The sequence below is a fragment of the Anser cygnoides genome, chromosome 12 (genome assembly GCF_040182565.1).
Source record: "Anser cygnoides isolate HZ-2024a breed goose chromosome 12, Taihu_goose_T2T_genome, whole genome shotgun sequence".
Taxonomy (NCBI): Eukaryota; Metazoa; Chordata; class Aves; order Anseriformes; family Anatidae; genus Anser; species Anser cygnoides.
In genome coordinates, this window is record NC_089884.1 from 18,673,909 (window position 1) to 18,691,733 (window position 17,825).

The following is a 17,825-nucleotide window of genomic DNA, read 5'->3' on the forward strand; positions in this document are numbered from 1 at the left end:
TAGTTCTATCAAAGAACTGGTCATGGCTCCATAATTAGGAGTGGATTCAGTTTTGCTTATAAATTAGGGATGCCCAAACAGTCTATGTGTGAGTAATATGATGGTTTAATAAGTCCAAAACATTCCCTAGACTTAGTTCAGTTTACAGGTTACAAATGAATTAAGTATGTGTCTCTCAGGACATATAGTTCCCCACATCGAATGATTTTCTCCCCTAACAGTCTTAGTCGTAGCTGTAAGGGCAGAAACATCTTATCTGTCCTGTTAAAGTAATATTTATAAGCTGTGCAGGGAACAAAAAAATAACTTAGGTTTGTTCTCAGTAAGTGAAGCTTACATCTTCTGCAGAGGTTTAATTAACAATATTTTTTTCTCAGAGAACTTTATGCAAAGGGCTTTCTTCCAAACTGTCTGCCACCTCCTTCTGGTCTGGTCTGAAAAAAAGGAGTGAGGATTTTAAAAAAAAAAAAAGTTTTATTTATTCATTTTTGAACTGAGAAGCCATTTCACAAAACAGCCGTGAACTCTGTTCCTGCATTAATGGCTCCAAATTGGTCATAATTTGGAGCTAAGGAACATAATTAATATTGTCTGGGAGTCAAAAGTGTTCATTTCCATGCTGGTAAAAGTTGCTTATTTGTATGTTTAAGGTTAATTCTGCAGTTTGGGCATTTATAACACTAGGGGTTGTTACAGTTATTTTCAGCACCCCCATAATGATTTTACTCTAAAGTTGATGCATCTTTACCATTAGTTGGAGATGTGTTCTTAATGTTTAGCGCAGGCAGGTGGTATGAAACTAGAAAGCCTGTCTAGATGGCAGACATCAAGGAGTCAGGTTTTGAGGGGGTGGTGAAGGAATTTGTTCCACGTGAGGCATGGGGAGAGAGGGAGAAAAGTCTGATCCTTGGCAGCCATTTGTTTGATAGTTACAAAACATTTTGGGTGTTCAGAGTCATCAGACTGGAATGGCTTGAGTGGCCATAGTGTATGTTAAGTGTACCAGATTTTTTTAATACTTGGGTGCATCTCCCCCAAAATGAATACATTAGTCAAAGAGGAGAAATTATAATTCCTTGCATTATATCTTTCCCAAGAAGAAAGAAGCAGCTTAACAACAAGTGAGAGATTTAGATGTGGAGGCAAGTGAGGCAATTAATTTCAGTTTATGCTCGTTGGAAAGCTGCTAGACCTTTACTCCGTATTGTCTGCAGAGAGGGTGCTATAACGGTTGCTTTAAAAGCAAAGCAAACCTCTGCCTTCTGCACGCTCTTATGCAAGTCTCCAAATCCTTACGATTTCTGAAGCTGCATCCAGTGCCTTCAAAATACACGTGCTGTAGATGAGACTCAGCTCAGATGTACTAGTTAGCACTCATCTTCAATGTCTCTTTGCAGTTAGGAACTGGGATGAAAGGAAGCGTGATGGATACTCAGGCTGGGTTGTGATGAGAAGCTTTGTTTTAAGTGAAGGCCTATGTATTGCCAAGTTGTACCTGGGAAAACTACATTATTCTGTTATAAAGCATTTACTTATTACAGTCTGTTCCTACAAAGATATGCCAGGCAGCAACGTTTTCTGGTTTGATGGTACAGGTAGATGTTTAGCTTGTTTTGCTAGGAATCGTGTCTTCTTTTCTTCTCCCCCTCCTGCTTTAACAGGTTGTCATTCATACGTCCTCTAGTGTCAAGGACTGTTAGCCTTCTCGGACTAAATGTTGAGAGAAGTGTCACAACTCTTAGGCAGTTGGCATTCTTCAATTAGCAACGACAGTTGTGTGTCTGTGAGAAAAATAAAGATTTGTCTATCTTTTGAGTTAACTGAAGCTATAGCCACTGCCATGACCATAATTAAGATGGTTCCAAGCTTGGTATGGGTAGGTAGACCTTCTCTTTCATTTGATTTTCTGTATATTAAAAATTCAGTTACTTTTTGTTTGTTTGTTTCTCCTGTCTCTAGGTACTTGTCTAGATGTTGAAAAGATAGAAGTATCTACTTTTATTTTTTTTTTTCCTGTAGCATAGCCAGTATGGCTTGCTGTCACTGGAAACTCTCCGTGTCTTTGCTCTTTTCCTGCCCAGCTGGTCTGTAACACCCCGACTATGTTCTTCCAACTCGAGTCAGCCAGGTAGCTTGTGTTCAGGTGACCACAATAGGGGCCAGTTGTAAAACTGTTTACTGCAGAGAAGCATTTCGAACAGAGGAATGATTTAAGCAGCTGCACTTCTGTTCTGCTTTCAGCATCTTTACCAGATTATAAAACATTTTTTCAAAATACATTAATATTGTAAATGCTTTTTCTACTTCATATTTTTTCTGGAAACAATTTTTTTGCTCCATGTTCATAGCATCAGATAAATGTATTATCTCCTTATCTGCAGCTGAATCGCTGTAAAACAGCATCTTGGTGGAAGAATGCCTTCACTGCCATGGGGTATGAAACAAATTCACTTTGTTACCCATGGTTTGCTGCTTAGAAAATAGCATATGGCTGCTGGCCACGGTACAGGTTTTATTTTCAGCATTTTTAGGATCCTGTTTTCTGAGAGGTTTTAAAAATTGCACAAATGAGCAATGGTATATATGTTCAGGATGATGTATATTTAATCTGTGCATGTTCAGAGCAGACTACAAATGGCAAGCGTTGGAGACCTGTTAAAAATATGATTGGGACCAAAGGTACAGCACAGGCAATTTTTGTGCCAGAGATGAGCTCTCATTGACTAGAGGAGAAAAAATTTCTAAACTTTAGGTTTGGAAAATGTGTATGAGGGCATTCCTCCCTTCTGAAAGCAGAATTTGTGGCTTTTCATCTCCAGTCAGGCATGCTCTTCTCTGTTTGCATGTGTTCCTTGTTACAGAGCTTTAATGCACTTCTGTGTCGCCATCTTCAAGTGCAATCAATATTAATGTAAGTAATCTCCAGAAGGATAAATCAAGGGTCAGAAGAGACAATAAGACCCCAAGTAAGAGGTATGGGCCTGAGTTCAGAGCTGCACAATCAGTGATGTGTGGTTTGAGGGAAGGATGGCTATTACAGGTCACAAGGAGAAGGCAGGCATGTTAGTGGTGTTCACGTTGGGTAGCTATCTGCAGAGACAAACAGATGTGATTCTGTTTGCAGACATGCATTGAATTAAACCAATATGTCTTTTGACACAGCAGAAAAATCATTCACCTACAACCATCTCACAAAGGTGGAATGTCAGGAATAAAATACTCACGTAAAAGTCTAGATTCGCTAATCTGGGGCTCTCAGGGACTTCAGGTCATCTAATAACTTGATGAAACAGAGTACCTTAAAGGAAAGTGCTTCCGCTGGGACATAGATAACAACGGCAGTGGGCCTCTTCCAGAGCTGTGGGACGAGCAAGGAACTAACAGTTGTGGGATGCAAGGTACTGAGAGTAGCTTTACAGGGGAGACTTGTGGCTTTTGATGGGTATAGGATATGCTAGATATCAGACCCTGGAGATTAAATAATGTATTTGTTATTAAATGAGAACTTAACCACACTGTTAGAGGAAGGCAGCAGTTTTACGATAGTCCATGGTATAGATTCTGCTTAGCACTTTACAAAAGGACCTGGCGATGAATCTCTGCAGCTCTGGCTGAGGTGACCTTTAAGTACATGAGAGGATGAAGCCTGGGAAAACACACCATAGACAAGCTCCAGTAGGAATGTTTTTCTCCATGTTTGTATTCTGATTTAAAGTAAAACCTTCTGTAAAAGCCACTTTCAGGAAAACACAAAAATGCAGCATCTTGTGTTATTGACAGTTCTCTGCCAGGAATACAAATCAAAGACTTGGCACCCTAATTTTCCCTTTTAATATATAATTACAGTCTGCTTGAGTCCTGTGTGTCTGCTGGGCAACACACAACTTTCTTCTGGAGGGAAATAACCCTTTGCTTGCAAACAGTCAGTAGAGTGCAGTGTGTTTGGCCCGCGGGCATGGCATAGGCAGGGTACCTGGGGGTGCTGAGGCTCAGCAGCCCCCATTGAGCCTGGCTTCCCACCTGGGCTGGGCTAGGAAAGGGAGCCCGTGCTTTCCTCATCTCCCCCCAGCTGGGGGTTTTGGTGCTGTTGGGAGTGAGAAGGACGGGCAGGCCGGGTCAGACTGAGCTGACTGCTGTACATGTCAGCACAAGGCTTATGTCTTGGGAGGAGCGTGGGTTCCAGATCCTGGGGAGCTGAGATTGGAAGAGGGAGAGAGGCTGGAGTCTCCTAGGCTGCCCTACCCTCGCATGGAGTTTTGCTGCTGCAAGTGGTAAATACAAAATAAGTTATTTTGTTCCTCGGGCTTCAGGAGGGGAAATTAACTTTTGCCTACACCACTGAAAAGCCTTGAGCTGCCCATGACACATAACCTTTGCAGTCAATAGATGGAGACTAAAGAGCTTTCTCTCCTAAATGATGCCTCCAGAGGTCTATATGCTTCTGAAAATGTAGTTAAAGCGGAATGGCCACCAGTAAAAACTGACTTTCAGAATCTGTAAGTGGCATGATGGCTGGGACAAATATTTAGTCTTGCCACAATTCTTGTATGGGGACTCAGCCATTGGAACAACTACAGGAGCATTTTTGTGTCCAGATTAAGGTATCAATGTCTGACCTACTCCCTGCCTTTGTCCTTCAACCTTCTCTCCCAAAACACGGCATTTTATTTTCTTAAGAGGAAGAAACAGCAGCAGCTGAAATAGTGCTTCTGTATTTAATGCACCTGGTTACAAATATGATAGGAGCCTATAATTTAATTTAGGAAAATTAGAAGGATCTTTCTGACCCAGCAAAATTAGAAAGTGGAATCTATTTATCACCTGCAAACACAGAGCTCAGACAGCAACAGTGCAAACTTCTTCATATTGGTCCCTAGTGTGATACTAATGTCAGCTGGGAGTAAGAGAACTCATTTTGTGGTCCCTGCTTAAGAGCAAAGATTATCTATTGTGCTTAATTGTGTGCACTGGTTAGGAGGACATGGTATGGCTAGGGACGCTGCTGAAGCTGCTACACCTACGCTCCGTGGGTAGGGATTCAGGTTGCTTTCAGGCTGAAGAATTGGCACACACAGTTCTAGTGGAAAAATGAGAACAAATACAACTTCTTTATTTTTTTCCCCTCCTCTAGATGCACTCACTTAAAATAAAAGACTTGGAATTGTCAAATCTTCTAGTGTGATGTTAGCATCTACTGCTAAACCACTATGGAAATTGTACAGACTGCATTGTAATATGTGTATAATAATGTGCTAAGTTTTGATTTGGTTATTAAGAAACGAATCTAGGAGACTGATTACTAACATATTTTATCTATAAATGAGCTTGGACTTATTTATCTAGAAATTGGTGTACATTACCTACACCTTCTAAATTCTGATTCAAAGAGCCACCTTTTCACTGAGATTTCAGTATTGCCATTGAGTTTTGTAGTTGTGATTAATGGCATGTATTGCATAATTAGCAAGTATTGCGTTGCACAAGGTATTCTGTTGGTAGAGACATGGATGCATTTTTCTGATTTGCAGATGTAATTAATTTATCTTTCAAAAATTCAGCAACAGAAATCTTTGGAACTGCCACCCTCTCCAAGTAGTGACACTGTGCGCTGGAATCCAGGTGCTGGCACTGTGACAAATTACTTTGCTTAATACCATTTTATGCTCTTTCCTGTGAATTTCAAAGCTTTACTTTACAGTTTTCAGGCCTGGAGGCTGTTGTCATTCAGGAAAATACCAGCATCTGTTGATTTTCTTGGAATCTGTCAACATGGATGATGATATTTTTAAGAATCTGTACTTGCTCGTATTTCAATTCAGAAGAACACCAGCTTTGAGTGCTTACAATCCTTTTATGCACAGCCTGATTCAAATAATTTAAAACTTGTATTGATTCAGCAGTGGTTTTGTGATGGAATAAACAAAGAAAAGGATTTAATCTTTGATTAGCGTCGTGAAGAATAGTTGCCGTGGCCTGCATGTCATGATGATGAATTGACTTTCTTGGAGTGTAGCTCTTCAGAATTTCTTGGAGTTTGAGAGATACAGAGTTTGTAACTTGACTGTTGTAAGGCTGACTCGTGCCACTCCAGTCTGAAACAAACTGTGGCTGGCTTTGTGATTCTGTTTCGAAAAATGGAAAAGTATTTGCCAACTTTTTCATCGCAACTGCGTAAATCACCAGAGTAGTAATTAGGCTGAGGTTGGATTCCGTTCTCTGACTTGTAACATTGCCTCACAGAGAAGGCAGCAAGGGAATTATTTACCTTTTAATTGTAGTTCTCTGAAGGTGGTGGTCTCTATGGATTGATGCTCAGGGGGTCTCAGCTGTTGTGACCTTGGGTACTGAATGACTAGATTAAATGGTAAAGTTTAGAACTGGTCATAATGAGTTAGTACAAAAAGATGCCTTGAGGGGTCTATATGGCATATCATAGCCCCTAACTCCCAAATCCTTTTCAGACTAATTATAATAATTAGAACTTAAATAGGAATAAAACCCCAGGTCTCGGGGGAGGTGGGAGGATGAGTGTGGCTCTAATAGCGGACACCGTACTCGGAGAACTCAATTATAAGCAAGTAATTTCCTTCTCTCCAAAAGGTAATTGGCCTCTTCCACATCTCTGTTCTCGCAGATGATGGGGGAGAATTGCATGGAGAAGACTCTCTGCTGCCAATAGGAGCCAGGATTGCTGGATAATGTGTGGCAATGAAAACCAGCAATGGCCTTAATATTCTCCTGGACTCAAAAAGAAATACCCCGAACAGTATGAAATGCCTGGTAGGATACGTATGAAAATAAAAAAAATAAAGAAGTACAGTACGTAGTTGTATTGAGAGCACGTCATCTTTATTGCCTTGGTGATGGATGGCTTTCATACAGACCCAGAACAGGAGCAATTCTTGAAGCTTGTGGTTGCATCTCAGTATCCTGTTACTGAGACCACCCCAGGAATAAGTGTTATAATTTGGCTTTAACCATTCCTCTGAGACTGCCTGTAATGGCCAGTTAGTTCAAATGTGGCAGCAAATTCATTATAAAGAAAATACCTTAGGTTTTGCTTTGTAACAGGCCCATTTAAGCTCCACTTTTATTATACTTGAGGTTCTTCCCTGTAAAATGTTGCCAAGGGAAGAGGCTGCAGGGGTAACTGTACACTCTTCTCAGCCTGGCAGACAGTTCAACTTCTGGGGATCTGAATGACTTGAGGTTTGCTGGTGCAAAATGAAAAATATTCTTCTAATATTTGTACATGCTTAAGCATGGATTCTGACTAGTGTTTATGACACTTTCTAAGATAGGGAATTTGTTTTACTGGGAATGTTAGCTGTAAGCCTCTTCTGTGTTGGTTGGGGACAAAACCAGATGAAAAATCTGATTTAGCTTATCAGATTGTCCAGTGTCTTACAGAGGGCAGGCTAATGGACAAGTTGATATCTTTAACTTGACATTATTCTAGAGCCTCTGAGATTTGCTTGCAGTTAGTCAAATGCAGAAAGTTCTTGGGCAGAAAGACATGGCTTCTAGTTTTAAAGCATTCTGTAACTGGTTTCATCTGACAGTAGTCTCAGCCCAGACAGCAATTGGGTTAGATGTTTTTATCTCATATCCTACAATTCTTTGCAGTCAGGGAAAAAGAATCCATTTCTTTTCCACAGATATGTCATGCTATAATAACAAACTGTCTTCGCAGTTTGTGTGGTCTCTGCTCTGCAAGCATCAGAACTCTAGATACCCAAATGTCTATATTATTAGGGACTCTTTTAGATGCAGCAGCAATCCTTTTCTTCCAGCGCCCCCCAAATCACAAAATTAGTGTTCAGGCCTGGTTCTAGCTGCTGTGGCATACAAGGACATATCTGAAAATGTGATTACCCCAGGAACTCCATGCCTGAAGATAAAGCCGATTGTTCTCAGCTTCCCAATAATGGGTAAAGAACTGCTCAGTGCTGTGCATCTGCAGTGTACTCCTTGTTGCTTCTTACCTCAAATATTGGCAAACTTTTACCTAGCAAATCTCGAAATAGTGTTTTTAACCTCGCTGGCGTTCAGCATCTGTAAAAACTGTAGTTACCATAGTAACAAGTTGTTGCCTGAGTGACCGTATTCTTATGATGTCATCAGAAAAGAGCCTATTCCCAGGAATACCTTGAACTCCCTATATAAAAGTGGTGCCCTCACTATAGTTCGGTATGGAAACAATTAGAAATGCATGGTTTTATGTTGTTATGAAATACCTCTTTTCTATGTGCTGGCACATCTTGACATCTGCAGTGGAATTTTTAAAGAAAACAAGAGAATTACTTTGAACTTGTTGAAAAAGGGGTTATTATGTAAAATGCGTATCTGACAGTGAGTGTTTGTTGCATTAACTGTAAACATTACATGCCTATCTGCTGTAGACTGGCTGTTGTTTAGCTGCAATGTTTTATTCTGTATCGCAAGGTTCATGCGAATTTCTTAGCTGCACTCCTTAACGAATTACAATTTTAAAGCTTAATTCTGGTTTATTCTTCTCCATACTTGGTACTTGACAAAGAACGCCCTTTTCCTTGGCTTACATTTCTCTATGGAAATAACGGGCACTTTATGAATTCTACCTTTTCACTAGCCCAGATTCAAATATGGTAAGTACCAGATGGAGATGGAGGACCTCAGTTAGCACATACAGGTGTGGGAGTGGCAGCAGAGAAGTTGCCAGTGGTCCTGCAGTGTATGTGGGGTTACTGCATGTCCTTATCTTGTACCAAGAAATTTTAAATAGAAAGAGTCATGTGGCCACTCTTCTGGCTATTTCCAGCTGTGTTGCCAGACATCCAGAAACCTTTACATGGCCAGCACACATATGCAGTGAGATCAAGCATCTCTCACATGGACCATGAGAGCATTGGTTGAGACTGTTGCTTGCTGCACTAGTGCTGTTTGTGATAATGGAGCAGGCACGTAGTTGCACAGCTACTTCTCATGCTGTGAGGTGTGCGATCCATCGCTAACCTCGCAGGTCAGCCTGTTCTGGGGCAGGGCAGAGCTCTCAAGGTATCCAGCCCCTTGTGTCGGAGCTGAGGAGTAGTGTGACCCAGCAAAGTCTTGGTCTTTCTGAATCTGCCAGTACAGAGCTACACAATGAGTGTCCCTTCTGGTCTAGGTGTCTGCCCTTATTTCATTTCAGATATGCCATCAAGTGGCCACAGTTATCCTCTGATCACTTGTTTGACTTGGATTTCGACCAGACTGACAGCACCAGCAGAAGACACCCTGCCTACCAACCCCACTGTGCCTTCTCCTTGCTGTAATGTTGCTTTTTTCCTTTCACCTTTAAACTGGGATGTGTTACCTAAAATATGTTACAGTCTTATTATTTCCCCAGGTACATGCTCCAAAGATGCTGGGCCATTAGAAAATCTTCCATCCATTTATTTTAAAATACACTTGAAAAGAAGCCTTTTGAAACCAGCAGAGATTGACCTATGTAGAAAGAGAATTGTAGTATTTGCAGGGGAACATTTGCACTGTCTATCTCCCTCTCACTTTAAGTCAAATGAAATATTTTGCTGAATCTTTTGTATATATTATCAGTCTTCCTCACCCTTATAAAATGAAAAGGATTATTTTCTACAGTTAAAGATTATTGTTTAAAAAAAAAAACAAAATAGCTAGCCCACCTAGTGCTGGGAATGAAGTATAAAAATACTCTTCTAGCCTTTTATTTCTTCCAGAAAAAAAATGTTAATTGACCCAACCTGCTTTTTAATAACAACGTTTATTATCTATTGAGGCAAATAAGTTTAATTCCCATTTAGTTTTATTTCCTTGGAAAAGCAGACCATTTGTATTTCATTTCATGTAGGACACTCTGGACTTGATCTACCTAGCAGCAGAAAGAGCTAGAGAATCGAGCAACAACTGTATTATTGAAGAGCTCCATAGCCACAGACTGGGAAAAGCATGATCGGATGTGATTTTCAGAACAGATGCCCAAGCAGAGTTGGCAGTTAATTAAAAGCACTATGTACTTAATGATTAACTAATCACAGCATGATGGCATTCAACGGAGATGCAAGAAACTTCTCTGTTGGATTCAACAGAGAAACTCCTAATGTCTGCCTTCAGGGTACCGTACTTACAGCCGTTTGCTTTTGCATTACCAGCAGAGACAACATGAGCAGTTAGTCTAGCAAATTTCATTAGGCATTTCTTAGTTAAAACTTTAAAAACAGGAAAGATGAGCTTAGTCAATACTGTAGCAGATGTAAATACTGAACAGTTTGTCTTTAGCAACAGTATTCCACAGCCATACTATCAAACAAATGACTGCAAAGCACTGTAAACATTTAATCATGCTTCATGAGGGAGATGTATTAAGCATGATTTCTGTTTTACTAGTGAGTAAATGAGGGGACAGAGAGGTTATATGACATAACATGTATGTAAAAGTCTGGAAAGTTCTGGATTTTCACAATAGTTGATACTTCTTTTCTTTGCAATGGTAGTATAGAATCAAGTTTAGAGTAAAACACCTGTGTGTATTTCAATGTTATCTTTTTACTCAACTTCTCCAGTGTTTTTTATCTTACCCTAAATTATTCATTTCTTTTGCACAGAAACTGACTTTTTGCCTGAATTTATGTACAGTATCTAATACCATGAGATTCTGCGGTGTGACAAACCGCTTCAATAAATGCATTATTGCACTTCTGCATTTTGTAGACTGTGTTCATAGAAAACCCAGTTCTGTGCAAAATGTGATGCAAAAAGCAGTTGTTGAGGCATTTTCTACCAAACCAGAAAGCAAATTTCTAGGGAATCTCTGGATGATTGCTTTCTTGTAACAATTCTGCTTCTTGGTGTGGATGCACTCCAGATCATTTGAGCTAGAAAGGAGAAAGATGGTGAATTGTTTAAAGGAAATATTATAGTTTGAGTTCAATGATAATTTTGAAGAGGGCATTTTAAAATTATTTTTAGAGATTGCCAAAGATCATTGCTTCAGTGTGCATGTTTGACAAAGTAAAACAGATATTTTTTTCCAGTAATGAAGTACTCTCTGCCTGGCTGTCAGGATGTCTGGGTGCTGTTCCTGACTCTGGCATTGGCTGCAAGTGCAGGGTACTGAGCTGGACTCTCTTTGCTTCTCAAATTCTAGGTTACCAATATCTGACATGGAAAGAGATGCTTTGAGTAATTAAACGTGCACGACGCATAAGAGATACAATGCATGAGAGATGCTTGGCTAGAGCAGGCTATCACACGTGACACCAAGGCAGGCTAGGACTTATTCTATTGATGCAGTTTGAAAATGTTTTTCTTCCTTGCAGTTAGGTCTCCTTCAGGAATAAAAAAGAAGAAAAAAAGAAAAAAAAAAAAAAAGGCACTTATTAACGCCCTTGTCTCTATTGCCATGGCCTGCTGATCCACACACTCACTGTTTCTGTGTGAAATCAGCTTTTCCCTAAGCAGTTTTCAGAAGCATCAGCAACCAGCTTTTCTTTTTCAGGATATAGATGGAACAACAGGACTGGCCAGCATCTCTGTGGTGGCAGCAGCCGTTCAGTGTGCTTTCCTGTTGTGTCAGGTCTGTGCCCCCTCTTCACCTTGATAACGCCCCCCTGCTCGCTCTGCCCTCTCTCCAGTCTTGCTGCACCAACTCTCCAGCAAAACAGATGAGCAGTGAGCTGCCAGGCAAAGCACAAAAGGTAACTGTGTCAAGTAGAGGTCTCTTTGGTGTCTGCTTGAAGCAAGGATGTCCTTCTCTGGATCCTTGTGGCACTACTGCAGTTTTCTGGTGCGGCTGCAGACAGGAGTGTGTTCTGCTCTGTGCGCCACCTCGTGGCTGCTGGCATGTAGCTCAGCAGAGCTGAGACCTTGTTCCAGGGATTTTCACGTGCAGAGTAGAGTACATGACAGGACAGCCTAAGTGTTGTTGGTCATAGTCCAGAAGCCTTAAAAAGCAAGGAACATGTAAAACCCCTTGATTTTCAGCTTCAGGTTGCTGGTTGTGCTATGGATAAGTCAATGCATGATTCCCAAACTAATGATGTTTACAGGGTACTCATTACTACCATGAAGTTGAGCTGCTATGTTTTCAAGGAAGATATATTGAGAAAATATAGAGTCAATCCTACAATTTTGTGGGGGGGGGGGGGGTGCTGTGTTAGTAAATTAATATTTTATACTTGGTCCTAGGGTGTATAGACTGCTGTGGTTCTGGGGCTCTTGTCAGTCATTACATAGGTTTAAATTCTAGTGGCTAGAAAGAAAATCCTGAATGTTTGACCTGCCAAGATGCAGTCGGATGGTAGCTTGAAACAGGTTTGAGGCAGCAAGCTGCACTGGGCGGCTCAGTTAAGGTATTAACACATGCATCTCTGGGATCCTTGGTATCTACCAGCAAAAGTCATGGCAGAATGACGTGAGGTGAGAGCAGCCAGCCCGTGTGCTGCAGCAGGAATGTCATTGCCACCTGGCCACCAGGAGCAGGATCCCCAGCAGCCAGGATCTCTTCTGTAATGATGTATTTCCACAAAGCGGTAGGGGAAGGTAGGCTGGCAGGTCAGCTTCTGTGCTCATTGCAGTAATCTTGTCCCTCGTGATGTTTCTAGCCCCACAGCTGCCTCTTGGAAGAGGGGAGACCCCAGGGCTGCGAGGTCATCACACAGCTACCAGTGACCAGGACTGGGGCTGCTGATGGACCTTTGTGTGTGGTGAGTGCCTGAATTGCTGGATTGTGTCACCTCTTTTCAAAAGGGGTACCATCCTGTTCCTGTAATTTTCTAGCTGTTTTTCCACATCCAAGTAGTTGTTTTGCTGTGAGGAAAGGCATCAGTGGGTAGGCAGCTGTCAATAAGCCTGCCAAGAGAGGTGGTCTGTCTGTTAAGAAAGCAAAATAACAGTTTTATTCAGCGACTGAACAAGTTGGAGGCAAGAAGGAAATCAAATGTTAGCACATACTGATCTGACAGTAGATCTTTGCTGCTCTGAACAGAGAAGAGTAAACAGAAATGATGCTAAAGTGAATGTGCTTCATGCTTTCCACGCGTAGAAGAATACAGTGTCCTTGCTTTCAAGGTAGAAAAACAAGTGAAGAAGTGCAACGTGAGCAAAGCGTGAAGTGGCTCCTCTCCATGGTAACGTGTTGCATAAGTAACATCTTTTTGGTGATCAGGCATATAGGATGCTCTTGAACCCCACAGGAAAAAAGCACCTTGACTAGCTCTCTGTGCGTACTCTGGGATAAACGACCAGGCACACCACAATGAGAGACTTTGAGATTGTAGTTCAGAAAATGGTGCTTGGGGTGTGGGATGTTACTTTTCACAAGGGACTTGTACCCTCATATCAGAGCTTTCCTTGGTAATCAGAGATGCTTTTTTTTTTTTTTAAGTAACTCGTAAAACCAAGGTTATTTTAAAAAGTGTCTACATAGCTCATCAAAAAGGCCATAGTTTTAATGGAAAATTAAAGGTGTTAACTTCATATTACAATATCCTGGTCCTAGAGGATGCTGACTATTCTCACATGATAGTAATATAAAGCTGAGAATAATGGGAAAAGCCAAGTAAGGAGAACGCCTTGTTTCTGATTTCTGTGTGCACCTATGTGCCTGTTATTCTATACACTTATGTGTACATATTTATGCGCTGTACCAGTTACTCTGCACACTTGTGTATCTGTTAGGATTTTCCACTGGCTATTCAGTCACTTCAGGACAAAACCCCAGAAAACAGATAGCAAGAAACAACAAAACCAGAAAGCATAATTTGTGATGACTGGAGCACTAAGTTGCTCTGTGGAAAGAGCCAGCCCCAGTCACAAGAGCTCAGCTATCAAGCCCTGATGTCTGCTGGCATGGCAGTTAAGGATGATCACAGGGAACTAAGTACAGCAAAGTTGTGATAGTGTTTTCTGACCCCTTCCCTTGGGTAGCCACTTGACATTGTCCCTTCAAAGAGGAACAAACTAGCAAGAGGAGAGGATCAGAGGGAGCGGTGTTCCTGCTGATAGTTCAGTGTTTGCAAGCGCATCTGTCTGAGGGTGAGCTCTCCTCTTTCTGTATCACTTCATGAGACATAGCAGCTGGTTCATGCTCTGACAGAAGCATTAATGGAAAATCGATGCTTGCCAAATGGAGAAGGAGAAAACCTCCAAAGCAGTAACGAAAGGATGTTGGAGTTGAAATGTTCAAATAGTGGAGAATAAGCTAACTTGCAAAAAGTATTTGAGTGCCTTTTTTAAATGCTAAAGACTACGAGGCAAAGATTGCTTGCAGTTAAAGTACTGAGCTGGGATGTGGATAGCTCATTTCCAGCACTGCTGAAGAAAGGCTATTTTGGATAATTGTTAGACTGTGATCTGTTAGACACCGATGTGATCTGTTAGACACAGATCTGTTAGATCTGTGATCTCAGATCACTGGGATCTGAGCTTTAACCAACATCACTTACCAAACCGTTCCTTTTTCATACCGTAGACCATCAATGTCATTTATTGAGTGACAAAAATAGTTTTTCACTTTTGCCTCATTTCTGTGTTAGTCTGATTTTATAAAAATGTCTGTTCTTCCTTTTATCACATAATGTTTCACCTTGAAATTCTTCCTATCACGATTGATGTATTTTCCACAAAGCAAAATGATAATGTTATGCATAAAATACTGTATACCACAGTTCATACTGAACAGCTACTGTCATTCTGTGAAACTCACTAACTAAATATATTTTCTGAAGCCTAATCCTGAATTATTTCCACTAACTTCAGGGGTTATTCTCCTTTTGTTAATACTAACCCCTAACTCGCAAAGCATGGTAGTGGAGTAGATCTTCTATGAAGAGATCTGTACACATTTCACTTTGCACTATGTGGTGTATTGTAGCATGTTTACCTTCCTTAGATAAGAAATGATTGTACTTTAGAAGAGGTGTTCATTAACTGATGGAATGTTTCAGAAAATATTTCTCAGAGCAATATAATAATGCTTCTTCCTGTATTTATACAATAGATACTGACTTAAAAAGAAAGACTTCCTACTGGCAAAACAATCCCCAAGATCTATGTGGTGATTCTACTTGTTGCCCTGTAAACTTCTTACTTAATTTTCAGCATACAGAAGCTTAGAGTATGAACTGACCTTGCACAAACTTAACCAACTTAAGCAGTATTCTTCCAGATGTGTGCTTCATTATTTAAGTGATGCTGCACTGTCGGACTCCTTCTGAAATGACGTGGACATGCCAATCTAGCATCTAGTCCTCAGATTTTTAGTTCCTCTAAGTAGAAAACACTGTATAGATGGAGAGATGATTCTGCTTACTCCAGGGATATTCACATGGATTTGAAATGTTAATCAATGCAGTTCAGAACTCTCTAAAAAGTTCTGTTCTGAGAGTGGTAAAACTTCTGCTTCACGTCTGCAGTCTAAGTGTGTGTTTATAATAGATGATTAAATATTCAGGATATTAAATATTTTTGTCAGATTTGATAACAGAAAAGCCATTATAACAGTTTTTATAATGCTCTTTAAGTTTATTTGATTTTAGGCAAAAAATGGGCTCTGTACTTCTTTTTTTTTTTGCAAGTAACTGTATGCTGCAATGTTATAATTGAGATTTCCACCCCTTTCCTTCAATGTTTCTCCACAAAGCAGCAAACGTCAACAGAGGCACCTGAGAGAACTGACCCTGCCCTAAAGGAGGAGGACAAGCAGAAATAGCTCAGCTTAATCAGTGCAAGCAATGTAATGAGAGGATTTCAAAAGAACAATTTAAAAAAATGTACCGTGACTTTTGCAGAGAGCAGGAGGGATTTATAACAACATTTTTTTCCCACCTAACTTGATGACTGTTGATGAGTTTATTTTCTAAATAGGCATATGCTCTTGGAGGCAACAGGATGGCAGCCCCTATCTGACCCCGATGTCTCTTTTTTGACAAGACAGCTTAAGAATTTCACACTTCACTTAGTGCCAAATTTAATTTGCTATTTTTTTAAATAAAGATTACTTGCACAGTGAGGAGGCTGTTGGTTTAAGCAGGGCCTGAAAGATTTTGAGCTTTTAGAAGTGTGCAGTAGAGCATGCCAAATTAAGCTGGTTTTCTAAGTGCAGGCAGTTTCTTTGATTTTTCACTAATTTATTGCATGTGTAATTATTTAAGGAATTACGCATGGAGCTAAAACACAATTCTCCGAATTGATGGAGAAACAATCCATTTAAGCTTAACAAGCGTGTACAATAATCGTACAGTTACAGAATCACAGAATGGTTCAGGTTGGAAGAGACCTCTGGAGGTCATCTGGTCCAAACCCCCCATCTTCTAATGAGAAGAATTAAAGAGCTTCACTTATGACATTTTATAGGTTTCTGTATCCAATGCTTTTGGGGGAGAGGAGTTTTCTCCATTAACTGACTGTATTTAAAACTTTTGACATTTCTTTCTTTGCTCATTCAGCCCATTCAGCCTTCATGCCAAGCAGCTTCCATTGTAGACTTTGGTCCTGAATGTCTTTGTGTATCTGAGGTGGATCTTCAAGTTCCAGATAAAAAGGACTATGCTCATGTTGAGAAAACATTTCTGCTTCCTGGATCTGCAGTCTAAGTAAGCAAACCAGGAAGGGAGGAAGGAAGTTGGATGATGTGTGAGACATCTGCCCAAAAAGACATAGGAAATGAGAGTCAGAGTAGGGAAATGAATCAAAACTCATGACTTTAATTACAACCTTCCACCTGGTACCAATGTTGTCTGCATCCATAGTGCAAGCCTGTCCTGGTTTTGGAGGAACACCTCTGACCTTTCCTTACAGTCATCTTGTGTTATAGGCATTGACCATAATAAGATATTCTGTGCATATTAGTGAATCAGGCTTATTGCCAAAGCTATGGACAAATTCAGCTTTAGCTAAAAGAGCAAGCTTGCGTAGAGTTTCTGCACTTGAGATCCTAAACAAAAAGAGGTTTTGCAGTTAGCATTTTTCCCCATGTATCTTAGTTGCAAGCAATTAGTGCATTACTGTGTTTAGGCAGGTCTACAAGGTCTGTTGAACCCACTCGCACTTGGGTAAAATCTGCCTATGATTTGTCCAAGCTTGCAAAAACTATGTAGCCATGGTCAGCTTGCCTGAGCTTAATAGCCTGTTTTCTCAACTAATTTTGTAAGGACTGATTTAGGATTGTGTTTACACAGCTGTATTGTTTCAGTTTGCATCAGAATGTGGACAGACCTGACGTGTCAGCCCAAGAAGGTCGAATAGTTGTACTTGCGAGGATGTGGTTGTGGGTACTTTCAGGAGAAGAGCACCAAAACAACTTGTCCCTGTGTGCACATATATTCCAGAGGTGAGTCAGGCTACTGGCATGAGGAAGAGGGACAGGAAAGCATAAGTTGCTTGCCTTAATAGCACTGTCAAGAACTTTTGGTTTTCTTTCTTCAAAAGCATTTGACAAGCAAACAGAGGGGACAGCTTAAAAGAAAAGTTGCTCTAATGGGGAAGATGTGGAGGCAGGTCATCCTGAAACTGCACTTTAACTGTATCACGGTGGATTATTCCTCATCTGACAGACTCTTAGCTCTTTAAAAATCCAAGCACAAGATGTTTAGCTTAAAATTATTTAACAATATTTTTATTGTGTTAAGGCCTTTTTTTTTTTTCCCAGTGTAAATATGCCTGGCCCCCAGCTTGTGCACTGCTGCTGGAATGCACAGAGTAACTCTTACTTTAGGGGGAACCTGTTTTGTGCATGAGCCAATTACTGGAAATTTTGAGAGTGTGTTTTGCCTCAGAAAGCTTTCTTCAGTTAATCCTGTTGCAGACCTGCTAAGAACCAATTCTTTAAT